This window comes from Saccostrea cucullata, unplaced genomic scaffold (assembly GCF_032062105.1).
Source record: "Saccostrea cucullata isolate Sc308-1 unplaced genomic scaffold, CSIRO_AGI_Scuc_v1 ctg2224, whole genome shotgun sequence".
Lineage (NCBI taxonomy): Eukaryota > Metazoa > Mollusca > Bivalvia > Ostreida > Ostreidae > Saccostrea > Saccostrea cuccullata.
The window spans coordinates 58,475-72,219 of NW_026936421.1; the positions used below are offsets into that span (position 1 = coordinate 58,475).

General features: G+C 32.7%; 2 long non-coding RNA genes across 2 annotated transcripts in view; one reads left to right on the forward strand and one right to left on the reverse strand.

Annotated features, from left to right (window-relative positions):
- Nucleotides 1-12,876, reverse strand: part of LOC134245569 (uncharacterized) — a 61,009-nt gene extending 48,133 nt beyond the window's left edge. The window contains exon 1 of the long non-coding RNA XR_009987457.1: nt 12,825-12,876. This is a non-coding gene — a long non-coding RNA (uncharacterized LOC134245569). The remainder of the gene's footprint in view (nt 1-12,824) is intronic.
- On the forward strand, nt 2,373-8,977 carry LOC134245568 (uncharacterized). The gene is made up of 3 exons (XR_009987456.1): nt 2,373-2,464; nt 7,801-7,861; nt 8,936-8,977. It is a non-coding gene; the product is annotated as an uncharacterized LOC134245568 (long non-coding RNA).
- Nucleotides 12,877-13,745: the final 869 nt, after the last annotated feature.

Below are 13,745 nucleotides of genomic sequence, written 5' to 3' on the forward strand. Positions count from 1 at the left end.
GAAAAATAATGATGAATGATTATGAAATAAAAAAGAAGTAAAATGAAATAATTTAAAAAAACATTCTGTATCTCGGAAGTCGACATTTTACCGTTTCTGTTTCGAGTTTATAGAGCGCATTTGTATCCTGTTCTGACAGAGCTACTGGCATGCGGATCAAATGCTGGTGGGAACGCGGTTTTTAGTAAAATGTCATCGTCCAAAGAGTTCATTTTCATGAACCCATGGTCCTTACAACTTTCAGTCAACAGTTCGTTTGATGTTAGGCTCCAGCAATTGTCACATAATGTTTTCAAAGATAGCAAAAATTCTAAATTTTGAACACGATCTGCTTTCTTTCGAGGGATGTCCACATAAACGGTGCTACGTCATCAAATTATACGTCATCAATTTGAATTAGCAATCATTCTGTCATTTTGCAGGGGAAGTCTCAAAGTTTTGTTAAAACGAAAGTCGTATGAAATAAATAGAACATCTATAATTGTGTGATTTGATATTGGCCTTATCCAACTCGTTGAAATGGTGAATATTCGCTCCGCATGTTTGAAAGATCATTTATCAGTTCATGACAAGCTAAAAAAAATGTTCAGACGGAAGTTATCTACTAAAGAAGATTATTCTTAATATGTATTACAGTCAAGTTAAGCTTGGGGTTTATTATTTTTTATATTATTCTTTTAAACATTCATATATGTAGACATCTGCATTACCAGCGCTAAAATTTAAGATTAAAAATCGGGATCGAAATACAAAAATACTGTCATAAGACATTTTAAAGGTTAAGACCAAACAGACGCAGGCGTCAAAAAGAGTAGGGCCTAGGCCTATATTATTATAAGCTTGTAAAGTCACAGTTAAAAGCATTATTCTTGGGAGGTACAAGAGTGAAATAATTGGTAATTAAAGTCAAATATCCTAGACATAACCCAGTGTTTACACTAGAGTTTATATGTAAGTTATTAACAAGGAAGTAAATTATGGCTATAAACATCGTTTATAAAATCGCTCTTGCCACAGGGACTTGCTCCAGGCGTGTAATAATTATTCATTAAAAAATAATATACCAAAATAATAAAACTACACAAGGGAGGACGCCATTTTGGACCCCTTCATCGCTTCAGTCTCTGTTTTCGTTATATTTTGCCGTATTTTTACAGACTCACCGCCACGGATCTGTCAAGAAATGATTCTTCTAAGACCCTATGCTGAAATTTCCCCCTTGGAGCCTCTTTAATACACATTTCAGACTAAAATAATCCAATCTCGCTCGTTAAGACAGTTGATATGGACAGGAAGTGAAAACAAATTCGGTTACCTCGGGATTTTTCCACTATTTGAAACAACTGCTAATTATAAATTTGAAAAAAAAAACGTGTTCTTATTCTGTATTCGAATGTAAAACGCCGGGGTTAATTACGCTTTCTGAAAATCAAAATAAACATGTCATAGCTAGGTCAATATTATCTTTTAAAATGATATTTCAATTAAATCTTTTGATGCACAACTCAAGATGGAATTTAATGAAATGAAATTAAATGAAATGGATATAATTTCTCCTTTTTTATTTTTTGCGAATTAAAAATGGTTGCAAAAATGCCAAAAATAGATCATCGTGAAAAAAAATGGATATACGGTATGTCATGAAATACAATTTCGAATATAAATATTTTTTTTTCACTTTAACATAAACTTTTATTCAAATTTTTTTCCCCCAAAAGCTAAAAGAAACTTAAGGTAGTGGAGCAGCAAAAATATTGGGTAGGTTGGGTAGCACTGTAGTAGTTCCAATTAAGTCGAGAAGCACAATTCAAGAAAAAAATTAATGAAAGTCCATATTTTAAACATATATGTCATGAAATACAATTCAATTGTATTTTTTTTCACTTTAACATAAATTTCCTGCCTTTTCAATTTTTTCTCCAAAAGCAAAAAAAAAAAAAAAAAAAAAAAAATAATAATAAAATTAAAAAAAAAAAATGGGTAGGTTGGGTAGCAGGAAACAAGACGATTTCTTCTTTTAGCCTTGTAGTATTTAACAAGCTCAAGGCTTCATTATTTATATATAGGTTAATCATCTCAATTTATTTTGACAGATTTCCCAGAATCCTACCATCCAATTGTCTAGAATAGGAAAGAATCATCTCCTTGTTACAGGTTTTTTTTTTTAAAAAAATTCTTACATGGGTACATGTATATTAATTGACCCTAGTAAATTGTAAGCATTAATTTACATTATACTTGTATTCATATACATATATACTTCAAGTTTTGTATACATGTATGTATAAACATATCTTTAGAAAGCATTATTTGAACTTAAACACTTCTGGTGTTTTACAAGCTAAAGGACTTTTTATTTATATATATATAGGTTACATGTAATAGTCTCAATTTATTTTGACAGATTCCCCAGTGTGCAATATCCAACCATTGTCAGGGAAAGGGAAGCATCATTTCCTTACAGGTTTTTAAATCTCTTTTACCTAGAGGATATATATTTAAAGTTTTGTAATTGAATGTAAAAGATAGATATATTTCACAAGTGGGACAGAACTTTTTTTTGTATTTTTCATGAATGTGAAGTATATAGGAAAAAGAAAAAATCTGTCTCGATATCAGGAGTAAAATGAACTCAATATGCAACTACAAAATATTGAACTTTTCTGTTCATAACATATTTAGCTAACCTGATTTTAAGTGAGCTTTTCTGATCACATTTTGTATTCTATCTGTCTATAAACTTTACATATTGTAGCTCACCTGAGCCCCCAAAAATCACATGAACTTTTCTGATAATAGTCTGTGTGCTCTCTGTCTGCCTTTCTGTAAACTTGACACATTTCATCTCACCTGAACTTAAAACTCTGTGAGTTCTGAGGCCCAAAAAAAATATAAAATGTGTTTCTGGTAACATGTCCCTCAAAATTAGAGTAGGTAGGTAGGCAATTTCTTTTTTTTTACTTTACTTTTTATTTTAACTCAACATTATATTTGACTGTTTCTTAGGTAAACTTTGTATTATATTAAATATTAAGGCCTGCTTCCACTTCGACCACATTACATGTAATTTAAAAGACAATATAGTTAATACCCGTCTCTTTCACAGACGATAATATCAGAGTTAATCTGCCCATGTTGTTCGTAATGCCACCCGACATTATACTGGTATATGATCTTAAAACCACGAAAGTCAATCCTTTGCTAGCTTCAAAATTATGAATATCTCCATATAAATGTCCCACAGTCCAGTGCCAATGAAAGTTATTTATTGCGTTAATTTCGGGTGAGTGTGGACAATTCTTGAGCTTAAACCCAATGACAACATGTGGTGGACTTGGGGTTATATATCCCTGGAGTGTTTGCTTGGCTGTCCCTAGAGCATTTTAGATGAATTGGAGTGCATTTTAAAACTGAATTATTGGGGGTCAATATATTTCACTTATGCAATTTTTTATATATCATTGGATTCGTAATAAATTGAATTATTTTAATCTTTTTACAAAATTTTTATTGTTATTTTCTATATTGTAATTTTCTATAAATAAATAATTAAGGTGAGAGGTGTAAATCACAAAAAAGATATTTTAAACATATAAAACGGCTTAAATATGCCAATGTTGTTTGTAAAAATTATGTGTGATAATATAATTGATGGTTATATTGTAAAATATTTATTATCCATTTTATAAGGTTGATTCCTCAGAAATCAATACATTATAGTGATACTACGATGTCATTCTCGCCAACAAATTTTCAGACTTGAGTGATACAACTTGATTTCTAAACATGCTAAACTTTTTGAATATTTTAATGAATTAAATTCTATTTTAAAAATAATTATTTTCTACCCCTTTACATTTAGAAGTATGTGTAAAATAGAAGGTATCCTCTAAATTTCTGAGAAATCGGTAACGAAATCGACACTGCGCGGTCCTGAACTTCACAAAATTTCCGTATCTCATATTGAAGTATTTTACACATATAAATCAATATAATTTTTAAACCTTTCAAGAAATATATAGCTTATAGCTTGAATTTCATGTAATGATTTACTGAATGATCAAAAATTGCGTATTGGCTGTGTTATATGCTAAGAAAATATCGTAAGTAACAGTCCGCCATTTTGAATTTCGGTGGGACTTTCCAAGATTCTTTTGTTTGTTTACACAGGTAAATCATCTGATTTCTAATTGTACTACGATGCAATCATATTTTTAACCTGCAGGTGGCTACCTGTGCTCTGATAGTTTATTAACAAGCGGTAATTACAAGTAAAATCATCATTGAAAATATACATGTGTCAACATTTGGTCAAAAGTCTCATGAGGTTTGGGGGCTTAGCGTCAATATTCGTCATTAAAGGGTAAAGGAGGGAACAATCTAAGGGGAAAAGAGCTATTTTATACGCATGTATAATCTTTAGACGCTTGAAAAGACATTTTTTGTTAATTTATTACAAGTGCCTTTTTAACTGTGCACGCTCTGAAGACTGTAGTTTTAGAACAAATTATGGTATACGTAATCCGGATTTGCAATAAAAAGTGCTAGGGTCGGCGTGTAAAATTAGGGTCGGTTGGGTTACCGGAAAAAACATATTTTTTGCCAGATCACATTTTGTCCAATGTCAATCGTCCGTCTAGCTGTCCGTCTGTAATTTTTTCACATTTTCTACTTCTCAAGAACCGCTGGGCCAAGGGGAGATAATCATGAAAAGACAAAAATAGGGTGGTGTCATTAAAAAATCTTCTTCTCAAGAACCACTGGGCCAGAAAAGCCGAAAATTTTGTGGAAGCATCCTGGGGTAGTGTAGATTCTAAATTGTTCAAATCATGACCCCGGGGGTAGGGCGGGGCCACAATAGGAAATCCAATTTTACATAGAAATATATAGAACAAATCTTTAAAAATCTTCTTCTCAAGAACTACTGGGCCAGGAAAGCTAAAACTTTTGTGGAAGCATCCTGGGGTAGTTTAGACTCTAATTTTTTAAATCATGACCCCCGGGGTTTGGACGGGACACAATAGAGAATCAAAGTTTTACATAGAAATATATAAGAAAAATCTTTTAAAATCTTCTTCTCAAGAACTAAGGGGAAATTTGGGTTAAGAATAGCATGGTCAAAGCTTCTCAGGTGAGAGATGTGGCCCATGGGCCTCTTGTCTTATCACCAGACCAAGCGGGTCATAAGACTTAGACAACTTCACTTTCGATCTCAATGAATCTCACTCTTACTAAAAGAATATTTAGTTGGAAAGTGAGACTGAGATCAAAAAGTGAGCTCATCTAAGTTTTATGCCCCCCCTCCTCACACGAGTAAATCAGGTGACCTATTGCTATCTGTTTTTGTCCATTGTTGTACGCGCGGGTATGTTAAGGCAGCACATGGATCAGAATTCGGCGAATTAACCCTTTTTATAATTATGTAACACTAATAAAACGAAAAAGTCAAGGATAAAACTTTTGCTATAATTATGCATTCTATAGACTTCAATGAGATTTATACTACAGGAGGCACTTCACCACAACGTCACCACGTGACGTCTATAATTAGAAAAATATGTCTTAATAAAAAAGTGAAAAGTTTAAGACTACCCGGGGATAATTAGTTTCAATTTGTAAAAATAGTTATGTAAAAACATCTCTGTAACATGAAAAGTGCGGCTAGAATCGTACTGTTCTATTGTAGAAATAATTATTCAACAATTTCGGACGAAACCTTCCCAAAATTTTAACATTTTGTTCATAACAATGAAAAAAAAGCATCAATTCCGGAAAACCATACGATTCTAGCGCCCCCCAAAAACAAAAGAATAAGAATTTTAAATAGAAACAAAATTTAAGTTTCAAGGTATGGGGCGTAGTGTTGAACTTTTGCATCTTTTTTGTTACGAATGACAGAGGAAAGGCTGATCGGCAATAAAACCCCCCGCATAATTTTACGAAGAAATAGAAAAATTTTATTACCATACCTTTTCATACCTTATTCCCACAAGAATCACACATGATATTCATTCTAAATGCTTTTAAACTACGAAATCTTGTGTTTGTTTACATCAATTCTCGTTACATTTCACTTTCACTCTGCTACTGCATATAAAGTTATACTAGGGTTTTGGGATAACCCGTGTGATAACTACAGAGGCCCAGGAACCAAAATTCCCTTTATATTATGCCTCTGCATATTTTTATTATTTTTCTCCTCAAATAAACTTACATATCGATTTTAAGAAATGATTATCTCTAAATCACGTCATATAGCTTACTATGAGTATAACAATAGGGAAGTAGAATATTTGGTTTAACCTTAAACCCCGCGCTGTTCGTTGAGTGTAATCTTATGACCTTATGAACATTTTTCGCTTCTCTAAACCACTGAACCAATTTCAGCCTAATTTTGCATATAGCATAATTTATGAGTGAGGGGAACAAAAATTTTGAATTTCATCCCCCCCCCCCGGAACCTGAGGGGTGGGGCCAAAACCATAAAATTAATTCAATCAGAAAAAAACTTCTCCTTTTCTCATAGCCATCAAGCAGTCAAACTTTTTACATGATTGTAATAAAAAATTTAGTCCTTACCTAAATTGTGAAACTCATGGCCCCGGGGTCAGGGGTTCTGGTGTTAGGACAGGGGTCTTTTTATTATATAATGAAAATGCATTAATTCTTTGAAAATCAGTTTTCTCTGTCCCTGGGTGTTAAACAAACTAAATAGTACATATATTTATACATGTATTTATAATGATGAAAGGTGTCTATTATAACATGTATAAAATTTTGAATTTCATGGCCCCAGGATGAGGGATTCTGGTGTTAGGGTTTGGCTATATTTATTACAGTTCTATATGTGAAATATAACTTCTTTGAAAATCTTTTTTCTGCCCCTGGGTATCAAACAAACTAACTACATACATACTAGGGATGGCAATTTGTAACCGGTTAACCAATTATTTGGTCGGAATGATGGGAATAAGTTATAAAATTTTTAATCGGTTAGTCGGAAAAAATAAAATTTAACACAATTTTCTTAAAATTTATTTCAAAAAATGAAATCGCTGCACATAGGGTTGAAAATCTGCGTTTTTCAAACAAGAATATATGTATTTCAATACAATAAACTGGTTAATCGGTAGTAACTTGATGCAGTTAACCGATTAGCAGTTTCTGCATTTGATTGCCATCCCTTAAAAATACATGTACTTATGATGAAAAAAATGTGGCTCTTCCAAAATTTGTGAATTTCCTTGTCCCTGGATAAGGGGTTCTGGTTCCAGATTCATGAGACAGACTTAGACTGAAGTCAAATTTTTAATCGCTGTGAAATGTTTATTAATGATTGGAATACTAACAATATATAATATGCATAGGGTCGACGTAGGGGGATAGTCCCCCTCTTCCTATGTTTTTTTTGCAAAATTAGACATTTTATAGGCATTAAAAATTGGGATTTACCTTTTTTGTTGGGTTACACCCCCCCCCCTTCACTTTCAATTTTCTTCCATGCCAATGTATATGTGGGGATAAAACTATATCACTCATACAAAATACTACACATGATATACATAAACATGTACAGTACTGTATGTACATGCAGTATATTTGTAAATGTACATATGCAGTATGTAATTTTTACATGTTTTTAAATAAATATTGATAAAACCAAACACTCAATCCTACAAAAGCTCTCATTCGAATTTCAAAATGAAGACAAAATATTTTTTATTTAAATAAATAAACTGGAGAAATGTATGTTATGTAATAATGGTGAATAATAATATATTCTTTATTTTCTTTACCCAGAACACAGTAACAAGATGAATGGAGGCTATACAGTTTTTACCAGATACAAGAAATCAGTGTGGTATACATTTCTCTGTTACTTTATATAACTGTACAGTTGTTACCAGATACAAGAAATCAGTGTGGTATACATTTCTCTGTTACTTTATATAACTGTACAGTTGTTACCAGATACAAGGAATCAGTGTGGTATACATTTTTCTGTTACTTTATATAACTGTACAGTTGTTACCAGATACAAGGGATCAGTGTGGTATACATTTCTCTGTTACTTTATATAACTGTACAGTTGTTACCAATACAAGAAATCAGTGTGGTATACTTTCCTGTTACTTTTATAACTGTACAGTTGTTACATTGTATCAGACACAAGACATCAGTGTGGTAAACATTTCTCTGTTACTCTTATAATTATGTAATTTGTTACCAATACAAGAAATCAGTGTGGTATACATTTCTTGTTACTTTATATACATGTAACTGACAGTTGTTACCAGATACAAGAAATCAGTGTGGTATACATTTCTCTGTAACTTTATATAACTATACAGTTGTTACCAGATACAAGAAATCAGTGTGGTATACATTTCTCTGTTACTTTATATAACTATACAGTTATTAACAGATACAAGACATCAGTGTGGTAAACATTTCTCTGTTACTCTATATTAAATCAGTGTGGTATACATTTCTTGTTACTATTTATAACCATGTCACTAGACTCACAACACACTGTAGAAAGAAAATATAAATTACCGTATAAGTGGAAATTTTAGCGAACACAAATTTAGCGATTTGTCCCTAAAAACTGGTAATTTATTTTTAGCGAGATGTTAATTTAGTGCTTTTAAAATGCACATTAATGTATCTATTAGAAATAAAACGCGATTAATTTTAAGCTTTATTCAATTTTAGCAATCTTGGCACCCTCGCTAATAATGCCAAAATTAAATACTCGCTAAAAATTTACTTATACGGAAATAATTTTTGAGTATACTGTGTAACTTATGAAGTTTTTGAATTCTACTGGAAAAGTTGACATGTAATATTTCAAATGAGTTCATATTATACTTTTTTTAAGAAACGAACTTTTAGTTTTCAACGATGTTTCAATTTATTAATATTGATTATTTAGATCAGACTTATGGTGAACTGTTGGACCCTGCAAGAGAGAGAGATTTGTAAAGGATTCATATCAGTGTAAAGGTATTTATGTTTTTCTGTATCTTAATTCAATATAATATTCTTATGTTATTAAAACTAAGACATTGATATATGCTTACAATTATAAATAGAGATGTGTAACTGATGAGATAATTCTGTTACAATGTTGTAATTTACAGAAATCTCCCTGACTGAGGAAATCCACACGGGATTCTGTTTTAAAACACCAGGATAAAGAAATAAATGTCTGCTGTAAATAATGTATAGAGCAGTGTACCAGAAATCTGTCAGAGTGAGAGGTGTTAGTCAGTGTCTTCACATTTCCCGTGTTACATCAGACCGGGTCTGGATCAGTGATGATAGAGGCAATCTTATACTGACAAACACTAAAGGAGAAGAACTAGACAGTGTGACAGATAGAGGTAGTGATGTATTGGGAGGACACACTGTGGACTCTAACGGTGATCTAATTTATATAGACAGGGAATTAAACATCAATAAACTGTCCAAAGATAACAAAGAAAAGACTACGATAATAAAGTACAACAAATCATGGAGACCAAAGTGTGTCTACAGTTCCCCCTTCAGTGGAACCTGCTGGTCGGGATGTATATAGGATTACAGGCAAGGTAATGAGGTATAACTCCACAGGAGAAAACATCCAGACCATACAGCACAACAACAACAACACAGGTCAAGGACTGTATCATATACCTAACTACATCACAGAGAACCGCAATGGAGATGTATTGTGTCTGAATCTCTCCGTGGTGTAGTGGTGACAGATCGTGACGGTAAATTCCGGTTCTCCTACAGAGGTCCTCCATCAGGATCACGATTAGCACCAGTAGGAATCTGTACTGACGCGCTGTCATACATCCTGCTGTGTGATTGGAGAACCTGGTCAGTACAGATGTTAGATAGTGATGGTCACTATCTGACAAGATACTGACACCACAACACGGGATAGGCTTACCATGCGGCCTGATTTATGATGATGACTCTCAGCTACTGTGGATAGGGTCAAACAACAACAGCACAGTCAACATATACAGAGTGGTAGATAGAGACTCTCTGACTGGTAAGAAACATTGTAGTCTGTTTGATTGTATTTTATAATTATAATACTTATACTAATTAAAAACACCATTATGTTAGGGGATTATTTAAGAATAACTAGTTACTGTATGATACATGTACATTTATATATTCAAGTGTTTATTTACTAGATGAGTGCTTAAGTTTAATCACAAATGATTAATCAATATGTTAAACAACAAACATGAGATGGTAAAGATAAAGTTTATGAATACGAACATGATAAAAATATTAAAAAGAAGTGATAGATCTACATCCTGTTTATCATTAATTGTATAGCGTCCATGTGTTGTGTGTAGTTCTTCAATCACTATTCATGTTCATTGATGTTTGCTTCATAGATTTTTGTACAATATACATCAGATATACTGTCAATGGTGAATAATTACCTACTTTTGAAATCTTGTGCTGTTTTTTGAAATTTGTACGATAAATACAATGAGTGAAGAATGGTTCATTTTTGACAAGTAGTTAGTGGATTAAATTTTTAAAAAACTTTTCTAATTATTACAATATCCTTAACATACTTAAGTTTTATAATGTACTAGTGTTCAGTTGATGTAAATTCTACCATGGTTACATTTAAAACAGATGACAATTTGTACATGTTGTACTGATGTTGACAGTTAGATATAGACATCATTGATATTAACACAGCTCAGTCTAGGAATGTTGTGTATTTCTGTAGCAGGTGTTCAGTAAATCTACACTGTGTACTGGGGTGACATTTTGTTTTTAAAACTTCTAAATGAATATGGAGATAACCAAAAAAATATTTCTTCATAAATCCATAATAAAGTTTAAGATTCACTTCAACTTTATGAACAAAAAGTTCAATTCTAAGACACCAAAGAATAAGCCTGAATACAACTACAGTGACTTGCTTATGAAAGGGAGACAATCCAAAACTTGTATTTGAATGTGAAGAAGAAAATTAAGTACTTCCCATTAAGGCATTTCATTATAAAGGTGTAAAAATAATTCTTGAAAAAAAAATTAGCTTTCTGCCTTGTTTTGAAATAGTTTGTCCATGAAACTAGAAATAAAATTTTATTATTACTGCCTGTATAATGAATTACAAGATATGGTGAAGAAGGAAATAATTGTATATATATTATCATTACTAGATTTATTCTGTATTTGTAACCATATGATCCCAATTACAGGAATTTAAGAGACTGAAAGCCTGTAACTGATAATGCACTTAAAGTGTTTTATTTGTACACTGTTATACAAGCATTGAGGTCTCTGACAGAAATGTAGGGTTGATTTCTTTGGGTTTTAATATAATGATACTTGGGCTGGGGGTAGGCTGGGGGTATGGGTGTTGGATTGGGGGGGGGAATGTAAGGTATGATTGTTCTAGTTCAAGTTATTGTGAACCTAAACGAATTATTGAACTTAAACGACTGAACACAAAGACTGCATACACACTATTTATGAGGAAATAATTGGATTTATACTTTTATTTTATATTTAAAGTAATCCCTGACCCACCCTGAAGATTGTGTGTGTCACTGTGTCACTGTTTTGTGTTTTTTATTGGGAAAAGGGGGTGTCCTTGTAAATATCATTGGAGTTGTGTGAGGAAATCTTCCTTGACACAAAGGTTGCATACCAAAATTGTGGAATATTATAACTCTTATAGGTCATGTGAGTTTGGCTAAGATTCATCAGTACTTTGTTAAAGTGCATTTTTAATTTAAAGTACATTGGCCATGAATGTTTTATTAAGCAATTTAACATTGATTGGTCATCTGTGTGATGATTAAAAAGCTTGTCATTTTATCTAAGGTGTTACGGACCAAAAGTTATGTTGGCAAGTCATAGAAAATCAATTTATAGTCATACTCAAAGAGTGCGTAGTAAATCATGCCTTTAACATGTAAAAGTAAAAAAGATTTTGGAAGATGCACCGTTATTTAATATTTTAATATTAATAATTGTAATATTTAATAATAATAAGCAATTATAGATGACATTTATATGTCAATATATTCCTCTGTTTATCTTGGCATATATCAAATATAGTTTTTCTAATAAATGTAAATACATGTACATGTAATATTAGATTGTTGGACTCCAAAAATTTTCTACTCCAATATACTTCAATATCATAATAATTAATAGATTTGTTATATTTAAAAAACATTAACAAAATGAATTTGTTTTGAGAAGATTTATCAGCATTGAATGATTTTTTACAATATAAAACTTTTATTTCTAACAGGAGTCCCTCTGAAGGACATCAAATGTAGAAAACATCCCAGAATTCCCCTGGACCAGTTCTGTACCCCGTGTGGTGTTCCCTTGTGTGTGGAGTGTACCAGCTCTGAGAATCACAGCAGACATGACCTTAGAAATATAGAGACATTGTTTGACAGCATTCACAGGATAGAAAGTATGAGTTTGAAGCTGTTTTAAAATTTGATACATGTAGCAAATGAAATATATTTTAAAGAATGACTTTCATTCTGCTTTAATTATCAAATAAAATATTTATTTATACTATGACCTTCCATGGCCTGAGCCAAACACCAAATGAGTAATCTGATCAACAATTGTGGCCATCCATTTAATTATCTGCCTTATTGTCTATAGGTTGTCTGTAACAAACATAAAGGAAGTATATACATGTATGGAGATCACTTTGTTATTTGTCTGTCTAGCTGTTCATTTATGTCTGTACGATTATTTCCAAACCAAAATTTATCATGGTGAAACTCCTGTGATCGGGAGTTTGAATCTCGACTGCGACTGACCTAGTAAGTCAATAACAAGAGGCCCAGGGGCCACAGAGCTCACCTGAGCACATTGGCTTGAATTTACCCCCCCCCCCTCCAGGCGTTCATCATTTGAACAAACTAGAATCTACACTACCTGAGGATGATTCCATATAAATATCACTAATCATAGCTTTGAAGTACTTGAAAAGAAGATTTTAAAAGGTTTCCCTATATATCCCTATGTAAAACTTGGGTCGGCCATTTTGGCCCCACCCTAGCCCCGGGGTCATGATTTGAATAAACTTGAATCTGCACTACCTGAGGATGATTCCACATGAGTTTCATCTTTCCTGGCCTAGTGGTTCTAGAGAAGAAGATTTTTAAAGATTTTTCCTATATATTCCTATGTAAAACTTGGGTCGGAAATTTTGGCCCCACCCTTGCCCCGGGGGTCATGATTTGAACAAACTTGAATATACACTACCTGAGGATGATTCCACATGAGTTTCATCTTTCCTGGGCCAGTGGTTCTGGAGAAGAAGATTTTTAAAGATTTTTCCTATATATTCCTATGTAAAACTTGGGTGGCCATTTGGCCCAACCCTAGCCCCGGGGGTCATGATTTGAACAAACTTGAATCTACACTACCTGAGGATGATTCCACAAGAGTTTTTTCCTGGCCCAGTGGTTCTGGAGAAGGATTTTAAAGATATTTCCTATATATTCCTATGTAAAACTTGGGTTGGCCATTTTGGCCCCACCCTTGCCCCGGGGGTCATGATTTGAATAAACTTGAATCTACACTACCTGAGGATGATTTCACATGAGTTTCATCTTTCCTGGCCTTGTGGTTCTGGAGAAGAAGATATTTAAAGATTTTTCTTATATATTCCTATGAAAACTTGGGTTGGCCATTTTGGCCCCATCCTTGACCAGGGGTAAGATTTGAAAAATTGA